Source organism: Camelus ferus, chromosome 27 (assembly GCF_009834535.1).
Source record: "Camelus ferus isolate YT-003-E chromosome 27, BCGSAC_Cfer_1.0, whole genome shotgun sequence".
Taxonomy (NCBI): Eukaryota; Metazoa; Chordata; class Mammalia; order Artiodactyla; family Camelidae; genus Camelus; species Camelus ferus.
This window is the reverse complement of record NC_045722.1, coordinates 1,031,559-1,045,376: the sequence shown is the minus strand read 5'-3', so window position 1 is coordinate 1,045,376 and position 13,818 is coordinate 1,031,559. Positions and strand designations below refer to the sequence as shown.

The window sequence follows — 13,818 nt, the reverse complement described above, 5'->3', positions numbered from 1 at the left end:
CACAGAGTCAGCGGCTCAATAGATATTAGATAACTTAAAAGTCAAACTGTGTATCTTTCTGGGCTTGGAGTAGACAGCAAGGAGAAAGACAAGAGAGAAGAGACCTGGGACACAGAGCAAGAGCTGGGCTCCTCATCTCAGCTGCACTGCTGATTATCGTGGGGCCTCAGTCTCTCCATCAACAAAGTGGGAATAATAAACTTTACTTGCAGAGTCGTGGTGAAGAAGAGAGATGATGGATGTGAGGTGTCTGGCACGTAACAGGAGCCCCATCAACGGCTGCAGCAAACAAAACGACGACCCCAGGATGAAAGTGACGTCCGACACAGAGCTTGGGACAGAGGTGAGTGTTTTAAGCAGGGGCAGTGAAGGGTTACCAGGCTGATGTTAGCCAAACAGTCCAAGATCTTTTCTTTTTAATTGAAGTAGAGTTGACTTACAATGTCTGGTTTCTGGTGTGCAACACAGTAATTCAAGTTATACACACACACATTTATTCTTTTTCATACTCTTTTTCATTATAGGCTGTTATAAGATACTGAATAGAGTTCCTTATGCTACACGGTGGGACCTTGTTTATCTGTTTTGTACACAGTAGTTTGTATCTGCCAATCCTAAACTCCCTATTTAACACCCCCACCCCACTCCCCCAGTAGCCATAAGTTTCTTTTCTATGTCTGTGAGTCTCTTTCTGTTTTGTAAATAAGCTCATTTGCATCATTGTTTAGATTCCACATATAAGTGACATCGTATATTTGTCTTTGTCTGTCTTACTTCACTTAATATGAAAATTTCTAGGTCCATCCATGTTGCTACAAATGGCATGATTTCATTCTTTTTTATAGCTGAGTCATATTCCTCTGTGTGTGTGTGTGTGTGTGTGTGTGTGTGTAAGGTTGCTTCCATGTCCAAAAGTCCAAGATCCTTTAGTAAAAGTCAGACAGGAGAGAGTTCACAGGCATTGGTGGCTTTACATGCCATGACTTTAACTAATCCTCATGTCAACCTGTGAAGTGAGTGGTTTGTGCCCAAGTCCCCGGGAGGGAAGGAGGAAGCTGTAACCCAGGCGGCGTGGCCGCTCCCCCAAGCTCTCGGGGGGGGGGGGGGGGGATTTCTGGCATCTGGGGCAGGAAGTGTTTATAGGCTCCTGGTACTGTCCCTCGTCCCTTCAAACCAAACCAAATCCTGAAGCACCTCAAAGCTCACGTCTCTGAGGCTCTGTCCTGGACCTTTGTTTAACAGCAAACACGGACTCATTCCAGGCTCCCCTAGTTCAGGTTGACCTGGGCGGGGCTGCGCTGCCTGGGAGGGGGACAGGCTCCTTGGTCCCTCCCCACTGCCCCGTCGGAGGACACGACCTGCTCCGTCCTCCGGCCTGGAACCCTGCTTGCTTCTTCTGTAAAGCACAGGGAACTGCATTCAATGTCTTGTATTATCCTATAGTGAAGAAGAATATGAAAAGGAATATATGCATGTAAAAAAGAAAAAGAAGCTTAAAAATAAACTCTGGGAAAATTCAAGAAAAAAACAAAGATAAGCTTCAGGCCCCACAAAGCCGGGTCTGCCCCACCCCCAGCGGCCAGGAAAGGCCTTTCTGAGGTGACATTTGAGCAGAGACCTCAGTGAATAGGAAGGAGCCGTTAACATGAGCAAAACAAAATTCTTGGCCCGTGGGAGCCAGTGATTCTAAAAAGGCCCTCATCTATCCGCTTTGCTGAGTTGAAAGGCTGCATTTGAAATTCCATCTCAGGCCAGGTCTGCAAAACAGGCTGAGCCCGAAAGTCTCCCTGTCTCCCCAGAAGCCACCAACCCCCACCCCTCCACCAGGCTGCTGGCCTGCGCTGGGCCTGGGAAGCAGGGCAGAGAGGGCAGGGGCGCGGATCGGCAGGCCCTGGGGCTCTGGGGACGGAGACCAGCAGGAGGAAGGAATCCAGACAGACAACAGCAAGTGCAACGAGACGGTGGCACCTGGGACCTTGTGTGCTCCCGGGGGAACATAGACTGGGTCAGCAGCCTTGGGGAGCAGCGCAGTGGTGTCTTCCAAAGTCAAACACACACAGTCAACCTTCGAACAACACAGATTTGATTTGAGCGGCAGGTGGGGGGCCCACTTATCCGTGGATTTTTTTTCCATGGTAAATGTGACAGGACTACACGACCCGCGATCCAGTTTGTTGAATCTGCAGATGCAGAGGAATCGTGGATACGAAGGGCTGACTGCAAGTTACATACTTGGCTATGCGGCGGGCTGGCGCCCCAAACCCTCACACTGTTCAGGAGCCAACTGTGTTTAGGGTAAGACTCAGCAGTGCCCTCCCTGGGACTCGCTCCAGAGAAGTGAAACCTGATGTTCACGCCAGAACTCGTGCACAGGAGCCTCATTCACTGTGGCCCAAAACAGCCCAGACACCCCGCAGCAGGCGAGCGGACGGACAGACCGTGGTACGTGCCTGCAGCAGAAACTCCTCCGTTTCATGGAGGCACAGGCCGCTGATACACCGGACGCCACGCGTGAATCTCCCAGACATGCAGATTTCTAGAGGGAAGAATTTACCTGTGGGATTCCACGGTATGATGTTCCAGCTGTAAGAACAGAAAGCAGGTGACTGTGAAAGGGACACGCGGGCACTTCCTGGGGAGAGTGAAATGGGTCTGGATTGTGACGTGTGCACCTGTCAAAACTCATTGGACTGTGTACTTAGAACGGATGGGCACGTCTTATTACATAGAAGTGACAGCTTCCTTAGGGTACAGCTTAATAAAATTGACATAAAAACCACATCACAGCACACTGTCCACTGGAAAAACACTCCCTGAGGTCCATCTTCCACCCCCTTCACTTTACACATCAGGAGTCGGAGGCCCAGACAGGGGAGTGACTTTCCCAAGGTCACACTGTGAGTCGGGACTGCTAACAAGGGGCAGCTGAACGGCTCGCTGGAGTTCACAGGGCGCTTCCCCGCCGCCTCTGGCTTGGTGCTCACTGCGGCTTTGTCAGGCAGCAGGGCCACTAGGCCCAGCTTACAGACGAGCACACTGAGGCCCGAGGTCACACAGCCAGCTTCACCACAACTGAGCCAGCCGGGGCAGCGACAGTGGAGCGGGAAGGCCAACCCAGGGCCTCAACGCCCAGCTCTTTCCTCTTCCCCACACATCCGCCTCCGCGCAGAGGGACGTGAGCTGGAGACCCTTCGCTGAAGCCGAGCGCCCAGAGCCCAGCCCCGGGGCCGGGCCAGGAGGGGAAGCAGAGCCTGGAGCACTTGTAAGCCTCCCTGGTGGGGCTGCAGGCTGGGGGGCGCTTCTGCTCCGGGAGGGGAGCCACCCAGGCCGCACTCAGATCCGGTTTCCCCTGGACGCTCTCTCCCGGCCTGCCAGGAGAGGTGAAGATTGCAGAGAGCCAGCAACACGACGCCCTGGGGAGAGAGATTAGCGGGTTCCGGGGTGTTTGTCTCCCCAAGAAAGGCGGCTTGTTTGGGATCTGACTCCAAGCCGCAGATGATGCCATGCCAGGCCCACTGGAGCTGAAAGGAGGAGAGAGAAGGCCCACAGAACAGAACTGGGGCCTCCAGAACCCCAACAGGGCCGTGGAGGCCGCTCTGCGTCCCCCAGAAAGTGCACTCCAGTGCCTCCTGCAGGACAGGCTCCGTCCCAGGCGGACCCCTGGGTCTGCTGAGGACACATGTGGCCTTCACCCTGTGGGGCCGGTGTGGAGCCGAGGAGCCTCGTTTTTTCCCTCCGGGGCGGGAGGGCCTGGACCCGGGGCGGGGGCTGGTCCCGAGAGTGGGGAGGGGAAGAAGAGCCAGTTAGCACGGAAGCCGGCAGAACTTCTAAACACTGAAATGCGCGAGACGAAATATTACTGAGGCTGCTGCTCATGGAGGACAAGGAGGCATGTCCTGGTGACCCAAGGACCCTCAGTGAGGTTTCGGGAATGCAGGCTGGGACCCCCCAGTCAGGATGCATCTGCGCGGCTGCAGCGGGGGCTGCCTCCACCTCCCCATCTCCAGCAACACCTGCTCCAGCAGGCTTTTCTGACCCCGGGCCCAGCCTCTCTGCCCGGCCGCCCCGCCCCTGACTCGATCAGTTGGATCACGCGCACTCATCCCCGTGCTCAGGGCTGTCTATAGCCAGGCAGTGTATTCACCCAGAGCACGCGGACCCCTACGTCCAGCGGCAGGGCCGGCTTGGGGCATCCCTTACTTGGTGTTTGGAGGCTCCTTGTTCAAAGGCAAATTAACTGATCCCCCAAACCTGTCGAGCAGCCTGTACCTCCACAGGCCACTCCAAGCCAGACGTCCTGGTGCAGAACTCAGACCCACTGCCCGGGTGCCAGGAGTCTGGGCTCCCAACCAAATTCTGCCACGGGCTCCTTGCAATCCTAGACAAGTCTCCAGGTTCCTTGGCCTCTTCCTTGTGGACTGAAGGAGGAGAGACATTCTCCAGGGTCCTTCGAGCTCCCACCGGAGAGTCCCGCTCCCTCCGTTGCCCAGGGAAGATCAAGCCGGGTCTGCCCTGCACACCGCGTCCCCAGTTAGCCTTCTTCCCGTAGAGCGCTCCCTTATACAACATGTGTGTCCCCAGTGGAGTGCTTCTGGGCTGATGTTTACATGGGAAGACAGAAAAGTATGTGTATGTCTCCAAAATTTAATACAACATTTTTAATGAAACAGGGAGCAGGGAAAGAATCAAGATACATTCCAAGTACAGTTAGTGGATGGTCTGAATCCAGTTGTGTTTTGAAAAATACGAAAGTCACGGTGAAGCACGTGGTGCCTCCTGGCCGTCGCTGGCACTGGGGCAGACTCCTGTGTGCAGAGGGCACACTGCTCGTCAATGTCCCTGTTGGTTGTGGGGTGACCAGAAGCAGAGCTTTAAGCATCTTACAACCTAACATGGCCGTTTGTTGCACATGTAGGCATTTTACTGTATTTTAGTGAGAGCTGGCAAATTGGTTAAGGGATTGGGGGTGACAGCAATACAGTGTTTCCTCTTTAAAACTAAAGGAAATACAGAGGAAAGGACAAGAAAGGTGTTCCCAGAAGCATCTGCATATAGAACATCTCATCTGCAAGAACAGATCGCTGACATTAAGCAGGAGATGCTACACAGCCCCCCCCCAGCTCACACAGTGGTGGTGTTCCTGAGAAGTTCAGTGTGTGTTAAACCCTTGCAAATATACTTGGTGTTTATTACATAAAGTAGAGTTTGGTTTGGAGCTCAGATAATCACCTACATCAATGTCCTGAGAGACACGTGGAGGGCAAGGCAGTTCTTCATCGTGAGCTGGTCCCCAGCATTGCACAATGCCCAGCATGCCGGGCTCAACCCCCCCGCCCAGTGACAGCAGTGCTCCCCTCAGCACTGGGACCGCCAGAAATGCCCCCTTATGTTTTCAGTGGCCATTGGAGCATTCCCACCTTCATGGAGAAATTACCCTTAAATAGTATAAATTACTATTTTAGCATATTGATAAAGTGGGCAACCATCAACCACTAGTTCCAGAACACCTTCATCACCCCAAAACTGAAACCTTGTGCAGTTAGTTGTCGCTCCCCAGCCTCCCTCCCCAGCAGCCGCTCGCCTACCTTCCAGCCCTGAGTCTGCCTAGTCTGGGCATTTCATGTAAACAGTATCATACAGCGTGTGGGTCTTTCGCTTTAAGTAGTGTTTTCTAGGTTCGCTAAGGCCACCGCTGAGTCAGCACCTCGTTCCTTTCCATGGCTGAATAGTATTTCATTAGCTGGATCTACCACAGTTCATCGACTCGTCTGTTGAGTTGCTTCCTCTTTTCGCTATGATGAGCAGCACTGCTACGAACACTCAAGTATACGTGTTCCTCTCCCGGTTGTGCTGAGATGGAATCGACAGGCCGCACCGCGCGAGCGAGGGTGTGCAGCGCGATGACGTGACTCACGCGCGTCATGAAAGGCTGGACGCGATGCGTCCAGGGGCCATCCGTCATCTCACCTGGGCACAAAATTAAAGAAAGAGGAAAAGGTCTTCCGGTGATGAGAACCCTTAGGGCTGACTCTCCCGACAGCTCCCCTGGACAGCAGGCAGCCGTGCTCGCTCCGTTGCCGTGCTGTGCGTGGCATCTCTGGCGCTCGTGGTGGGCGTGTGCCTGTGGCCGCCCCCGCCCGCCCCTCCCCCGCCCGCATCGCGTGTGTTTGGTTCGCTCTCTTGTGTGTCCACCTGGAAGCCGCTGGGTCGTCCGGGCACCTGATGCCTGACTTTTTAAGGGAGTCGCTGTCTTATTTAAGACCCCAACAGCGAAGAGCAGGGGTCCCAGCTTCCCCACATGTGTGTCAGCGCTTGTCCCTGTCTTTTTGAGAGCAGTGGTCCGAGTGGGAGTGAGGTGGCACCGCGTGAGGGCTCTGAGTTGCATCTTCCTGGTGACCGAAGGCAGTGGTGCATCTTGCCACCGCTCATTGGCCGTTTACACATCTTCTCTGGAGACGTGTCTGTTCAAGTCTTCTGCTTGCTTTTAAGCTGGGTCATTTGCCTTTCGGGTGGTGTGTGGTAAGGGTTCTTTGTATATTCTGGATACGAGTTCCTTCTCAGACGTGTAATTTGCAATTTTCTCCCATTCTGTGGGCTGTCTTTCCACTGTCTTGATGATGTCCACTGAAGCGCAAAAGGTTTTTGCTATGACGGAATCCAGTTCCCCTCTCGTCCTTTGATCGCTGTGTGCCGTGGGCTTGGAACTGTGGTCCCAGCAGCTCTCCCCTACGGCCGAGGCCGGGAAGTGGAGGCTGCGGTCATTTGAAGGGAGGCAGCGTCCTTCTGGCCTCAGAGGCTCTTGCTAGGATTCCAGGCACAGGGTTTAACTTCTCTGGGTTAAAAACGTTTTCCTGCCCAAGTCGAATGGCACCAGGCCCCCAGGCATCCGTCCCTGACAGCAAACTGGTCTTGGGACCCGCCTCTAAGAGCAGACCACGCTGGGCGGGGGAGAGAACGTGGGGGCCCTGAGCCCTGGCTGGGCACCACGTGGGTAGAGGGACAAGGAGAGGCCAGCGGGACATGAGGAAGGCCGGGGTCGCCTCTTGGCTGAGGAAAGTCGCCACCAGCCGTCTCCTCCATGGGCATCAGCTAGAGCCTCCCCGTCCCCTACCTTGGGCCACACTTTGGGTTTCGCAGTAAAGGGCCTGCTGAAACGTGAATGTGTCTGCAGGATGGGGACACGTCCTAGATGGCTGATGGCAGACAAAGAGGAACCCTGATGCTCATCTCCTGCAGGGCCTCCAGCTGTGCATGGAGAAAGGGAGGCCCAGAGAGGGCAAGGGACTTACAGCGAATGCACAGCAGGGCAGGGACCACACGCCCTTCCTCTCCCCCCACCCCCGCTGTCCCTGGGCAAGCCCGACGGCAGCAAGCAGTGTCCTCGCGGCACAGGCAGTCTGCGCGGGCGGGAAGGGGCAGGTCCGTGTCCCAGAGGGTGAGCGCCCAAGGGCCCCAGCCCTCGGAGGGCAGGGCCTCACCTCTCTGGGACTACCCTGCAGATCACGTCTCTCAGTAACAGTGACAGCTGCCACCCACAGAGCGTCCGCGAGGCCAGGCGCCACACTAAGAAACATCCCTGCCTCGTCACGTTCATTCCCCGACAGCCCCGTGAGACGGGCATCTGTTTTTTTTTTTATGAGGCCACTGAGGCACCAGGAGGCTAAGCGACTCACCCAGGATCACATAACTCGAAGGAGCTGAGCAGGCTTTCTAGTCCAGGTCCTCCAGCTCCGAATCAGCGCTCACAAGGCCCGTGCTGACTGATTTCCCGAGACCCGGCCAGCCCTCGGCCCTCAGGAGGAAGATGTGCAGCGCGTCCTGCCCTGGTGTCGCCCACGTAGCTTCGCCCAGGGGCAGGCGGAGCCCTGGTCTGTTCCCAGGGAGGCCGGGCGCCCCGCTGCTGACCGCACTCTCTTCCACAGGACCGCTCAATGCCAAGGGGCTGCCTGTGAACAGACTCTGGGGGTTCCCCAAACAGGAGCCCCAGCCTCTCACTAACAGCCCTGTCTTCTTGGAAGTCTTCTAGGCTTGGGGCAACTCAGAGAGAGAAGTGTGTATGTATTGCTGGGGCCTAGAAAACCTCGCATTGTCCCACTCTCCTGTCACAAATCAGACAGAGGAACTCTGGGCGTGGTGTCAGGCACCAGAGGTCAGCAGCCCAGCTCCAGATCTTCGTGGCCCTGCAGACGTGAGTAAGCTGAGTCTCAGTTCCTCATCTGCCAGCTGGAGACCAGAGTGCCCACCTCGCTGCTAGGGGACGTCTGGGGTCTGGTACGTGGCCAGTCCCCAGAACCTGAGCTCCTGAGCCTCAGTTTCCTCCCCTGCTGCTGCTTACTGGCCACCTGGCCTTCACTTACATTACCTCACTCAACGACCACAGTAATACTTTGGTAGAATAAAGAAATCCAGGCTCAGAGGAGTCAAGCAAGTTGCCCGAAGTCACACAGCTGGCAAGACATGGAGCCAGGATTCCAACCCAGGCAGCATGGCTCCAGGTTCCAGGCTCGCAGCCACTGTGTCACAGTGCCTTCCAGTGGCAGGACGCCTTATAGGCTATGAAACGTGCAGAGTCTGTGCATGGCTGGGGAGATGTGGAGCAGGAAGAAATTAGGAAAAAAACAGCAATTACAAAAATGTGGGAAGACTCCTGGGGTTTGCCTCCATCTCAGCAGACTTCCTGGAGGAGGTGGGGGCTGAGCCCGATCTCACCATGTCGCAGGGTGCAGAGTGACTGGTGGAAAGGGGCCTGGCTGCCCATCTGGGACGGAGAGGGAGCAAGGTGTGACGGGACTGCCGTGACAGTGAGCACCAGGCGCTCTGCTAGGTGCTTTCTGTGGGTTCTCTCCCCTAACCCCCCGAGAGCCCTGTGGGGAAGGTACCGTGAACGTGGCCCCTTGCCACTTGGAGAAGCTGACTTTCCGGGAGACTGAGTGGCTTTGCCAAGGTCTCACAGCAACTGAGGGGAGGAAGCAAGATTCCAGCCCAGGCTCAGAGCGCTGAGCCCCACGCCCAAGTCAGGGTGACACTTCCCCAGGAAGAAAGCCCCTGCCCGGGGTCCTCGCTTCCCTGCCATCTGCACGTGGCCCTTCTCTCTGGTGACACTTCGGTCAGCTGAGCCGAGCAGAAGGAAGAAGGACCTCCTTTCCCCTATGTCCCAGCCCCTAGAAGCCGTCAAGTGGAGGATGCCTGGAGAACGAACTGGCCTTGCTTGGGGACGGACGCTTAGCTGTGTCTCTGTCGCCCCCTGCTGCCCCAACCGGGAACTTCACAGGACCGCAGCCCTCGGGGAGCAGCCCAGTGCGGGCTGGACGGCTGGCCAGAGCACTGCTTCCTGAGACGTCATCCTTGGAGAAGGACTAAGCTGTCGTTTTAGGGGTTTTTTTTCCCCAACCTCCAGTCTTTCATGGACCAATACTTTGTGAAAATGCAATAAAAATGAATTAGTTTAAAAATGAAATGCCGCTTGAATGACATGGCAACGTCAAATTGCTGTAAAAGCTTCTACATGCTTCCCCTACGTCCTCAGTAAGTGCTCCCTGTGCCTGCCTCCAGGTGCCAACTGTCCAGGAGCCAGCACAGTCCGGGGACCACACCAAGAGTGGCACTGGTCCAAACGGCCATGGGCAAAGGTTGGCCTGCGGTCACGTGGCTAGTGATGAGGAATCCATCCCCCGGGGCACGGCCTCAGCCGAGGGCAAGGACTCTGCGCCATCCTGAGACTCGGGTCCAGCTGCTGGCCCGGGGGCATCTCTGGACTTGCAGCTGGAACAGAAGGAGAGCTGAGGCCTGAGAGAGCCCCAGGGGCAGGGCCCCGAAGACAGTGCCCAGAAGCCGGGTCCTGGGTTCTGCCGTCCCCGGCTGTGGGACAGAGGGGCAGAAAGCTGAGGCCGTCAGGGCCCAGGAGGCCTTTGGAAGGCGGACCCTCCCCCCGGCAAGCTGGAGGTGGGGTGGGCGCCTTAGCCTGACATGGGGCACAGGGGTGACAGGGCTTAGGTCCAGAGTCGGATGGCCAGGCCACCTTGCCACTCCGAGGTTCCTCTCCCACAGATGCTCTCTGGGATCCCTCCTAAGTCTGACGCCCTGCGCCTGTCCCTGGAGGTGGGCCGCCGGCCCTCAGGGTGGGCAGCAAGGCTCCTGCACTGCCCGGAGGAGACGGCAGACCCAGCGGACTGGAAACGGCAGCAGCTGTGCATCGCAGGCTGTCCCCGAGGGCGAGGCGGGTCCGGGCTGGGTGCGACGGGGTGCCGCGGAAGGCAGAGGTGCCACGAGCCGCTGCGCGAAGGCACTTGCCGGAACCAGGAGCCTTGAGGGAAGTCAGGGCAGCCCTGTCCACGGTGCCTGGCCGCCATGCACAGGCCGCGCGCTCCACCCGCCCAACCTCAGAGGAAAGAAACCCAACAGCTTCAAAGAGAGCAAACAGCGGCCGAGCAAGGAGCAGGCTTCCCACCCCTTCCCGGCCAAGGTGAACAGGCTGCAAGTCTGTTGACAGAAAAGAGTCATCAATTTTTCATCACCCAGCGAAGGCAACAGAACGTCTCGGGATGTCAACAGTTTCCAAGCAACAAAGACAAACCAAATATGCAGTCCCCTCACCCGAAAAGACGTTTCCTCTACAAGCGGCAGCTTGGATGGGCGCGGGGGCGGGGGGGCGGAGGCCAGTCACGCCCCTTGGCGGCCGCACCGGCTGACCCAGACCTCCATGGTCTGCGGCTGTCTGCAGCGACCCCGTTAGCAGATCTGGTCAGACGATGACTCAAGGCCAAGCCGGTCCTTGGGGAGGATTCGGGCACCAGAATTAAGGCCGGAGGGATCAGCTGGCATGTCTTATTCACCTATTTATTCAATAAACATTTTTGAGGGCTCTTAAGGCCTGTGTTCAGGCCTGGGGCTGAGTCTGGCTGGGGAGAGGAGCCAGGATGAACCACTTTCCCTCGCCTTGTGGATGAGAAAACGGAGAGCCAGAGAGAGGACGCAGCTGTCCCAAGATCACAGGGCCACCTAGGGGCCAGGGTGTACTTGAACCCCTAGCCCGGTACTTGGTGGCCGTGCCAAGGTCCCTAGGTGGCCCAGGACTCTGTGCCTGGAAGGAGGCTGGCACGGACGGAGTCTCGTCCAGAGTGAACGCAGCAAGCTTTCTAGAGACCTTTAGCAAAAGTGTTCAGATACCAAATCTAAAAACCGAAGCGGAGATGGTTCGGCTCCCACGGGCGGCACGGGGCTGCTATTTCTACCTCTGAGGTGGTTGTCACCGAAGCAGCCGGATGGCCCTTCCAGAGCACGTCCTCGGGCCTGAGGCTCCCAGGACGTCTCCTCGTGTTTGCGTTAACGTTTCCCAGTGAATGTCAATGGAGACTCAAGAATAAGTCAACACAGGTCCTCACAGTAAACGGCAGGGCTTGTTAGCAGAGTAAACCGTGTGCTTAGCCCGTCTTAAGAGAATCTTCACTGAGTAAGCAGAAGGAAGGCTTTGCTTGAGAGTAAACAGAGCTGGGAGCTGAGGTGCGCCTGAGGGCTGGAAGGTGACTCCTTCCTGGGCTGGGAGCTGTCCCCGGGGTCCTGGGAGGGAGCTGGCCTTGCCTGTGGTGCAAGGGCCAGAGCGCCCTGGGAAGACCTTCCTGCCAGGAGGCATGGGGATGGGAGGCCAGAGGGGTCAAGGGACTCAGTGACGGTCACACGTCAGCTGAAGCAGAGGCAGACCTCTCTTGCCCAACGGGCTCTGCCCTCCCAAGGAGCTGATTCTTTTGTGGAGAAGGCAAAACTCCAGCCTCTGAGTGACTCTCCAAGAGGAGAATCTGGGGGTCCGTCTCATTTGCTGTGAGGCATCCGGGTGTCAACCTTCCCGGGGCGACTTTTACACTTAAACACAAAGCAAGGAACTGCGGCCCTTATGAAGACAGTGGTGGGAAGATATTTGGGGCCCAAACAGGTGACCAGCTTTCTGTCCCCCAGCATTAACACTGATACAGTCTTACCCTTCGTGGCAGTGGCTGCGGAAACAAACCTCAATGGCTTCTGGGCCTTTGCCCACACCTCACAACTTCCTTGACGGCCTTATTTACAGGGGCTTCTCATTTTCCCAAGTTAAAAAAAAAATTTAGGTCTAAAATCTTTGAGCCATAAACTTTTTAGTCTCAAAAACCCAAGTGCAAATGCTGACTTTAAATCATCTCAAATAACTTTTCACCAGAAAAAAAGAACCCAACCTGAAACACTCCACTTCTTGTTTAATTTATGGATTCCTTTCCTCTTTCTTGACAGGATCTAAGAACACAGATCAAAGCACAAGTGGCAGTGAAGTCATCACAAGAACCACAAAAAGAAGTTGTTTTAGCTAGTGCCGAGGAGAGGCTGGGGGAGCCAGCCGCCGCCCAGCGAGGGCAGCTCAGCAGACGCGAGGCGGCCAGCTCGGGCCGGCGGCAGCGGGGCCGGGCGGCGGGCGCGCTAGGTCACAGGGCCCTGGTTACTATGAAGGGGACGTGGCTCCCCTTCCCAGAGGTGACAGACTGTCTCCTGGCCCTAAATGTTTCACCCAAGACCTTATTTAGGAGACAGTAACAACATGGCCCTTCCACGAGCTTCACGGCCGACGCACAGTGGTCTTCCCGTGGCCGGGCCGTCCAGCCACCGTGCAGGTGAGCCCAGGGCACGCCGGGCCGCACGGCAGCTCAGGAACGTCCTGCCTTGTTTTCAGATGAGAAATGAGCCTACGCGTATTTAGAGGGAAAGTCAGACGTGCTGAGCAAATTGCACAGGAGGCAAGACCATATTCAAGGGCACTTGGTTTCCTCTTGACTGGGTCACTGGTGGGCACACAAACATGCCTTCCCTTTCAAATGTGTGGACTGACGCGCTCGCCCCTGGGCCACCAGCCCCGCCACCGCTGCCTGCTTCACACCCCAGCCCACCCAGGCTCCCCCATCACAAGGCGAACTTATCCGAGTAGCTATCCCTAGGACCGACCACTCGGGGGCAGCACTGAGCCAGCAGCGGGGAAAAAAGGTCCAAAATTTTCTTTGTAGGCAAAACCGTCCAGTATAAGTGCAATTCTACCAATCTACTAACTCCGTGAATCCTGAAAACCCAAAATATGGCTGTTCCCATAAATATTTAAAGGGTGTAAAAATAAAACAGCCACTCCAGTGGTAGGAATGATTTCTCAGATTCCCTTAATTTTTTAAGTGTCAATCCATCATGCGAGATAGCAAAGAAATGCTAAGTTTTTTTTTCAACAGGAACTGTGCTAAGTGCTTAACATGCACCATCTCATTTAATCCTACAAGAACTCTCTGAGGTAGGTACCATCATTAGCCCCACCATGCACATGAAGAAACTGAGACACAGAGAGGTTAGACAACTCACCTAAGGTCACACAGCCCTATTTATTGGCAGAGTGGCATTTGAGTCAACCCAGGTGGCCTGACATCAGGGTGCTTAACCCTGTATACCAAAATACCTATGCGATCTCATGGCTGGACGAGCTGTCTAGTCCACATTTGTTCCCTCAACAGACATTGTTTTCCTTATCCCAGCCTCAGCCTAATGTCCAGAAAAGTTTCTCCTTATTTTCCTTATTTTGAGCTAAAACTCCGAATTGGTCAGGGTTTTTCCCTCCAGAGCTGCTTCGAATAAAGTGAGTTTCTCTTCCATACTAAAACCCCTACAATTTTTGAAAAATTAATAACAACATTCATTGTTGCTCCCCAACCCTCAAACAGCCCTACAGCAGGAACGAGGTCATTAGTCCCTGTTTACAAAAATGTCCCTTTCCACTCCTGCTGGCTAGCGAAAGTGCTGAACAACTCTCGACGCGGAGGTTTC

General features: G+C 55.6%; 1 long non-coding RNA gene across 1 annotated transcript in view; it reads left to right on the top strand.

Moving 5' to 3' along the window:
- The window catches only part of LOC116660230, a 30,329-nt gene extending 17,177 nt beyond the window's left edge, over nucleotides 1-13,152 (top strand). The window contains exons 2-3 of the long non-coding RNA XR_004315638.1: nucleotides 213-343; nucleotides 12,259-13,152. This is a non-coding gene — a long non-coding RNA (uncharacterized LOC116660230). The remainder of the gene's footprint in view (nucleotides 1-212; nucleotides 344-12,258) is intronic.
- The last annotated feature ends 666 nt before the right edge of the window (nucleotides 13,153-13,818 follow it).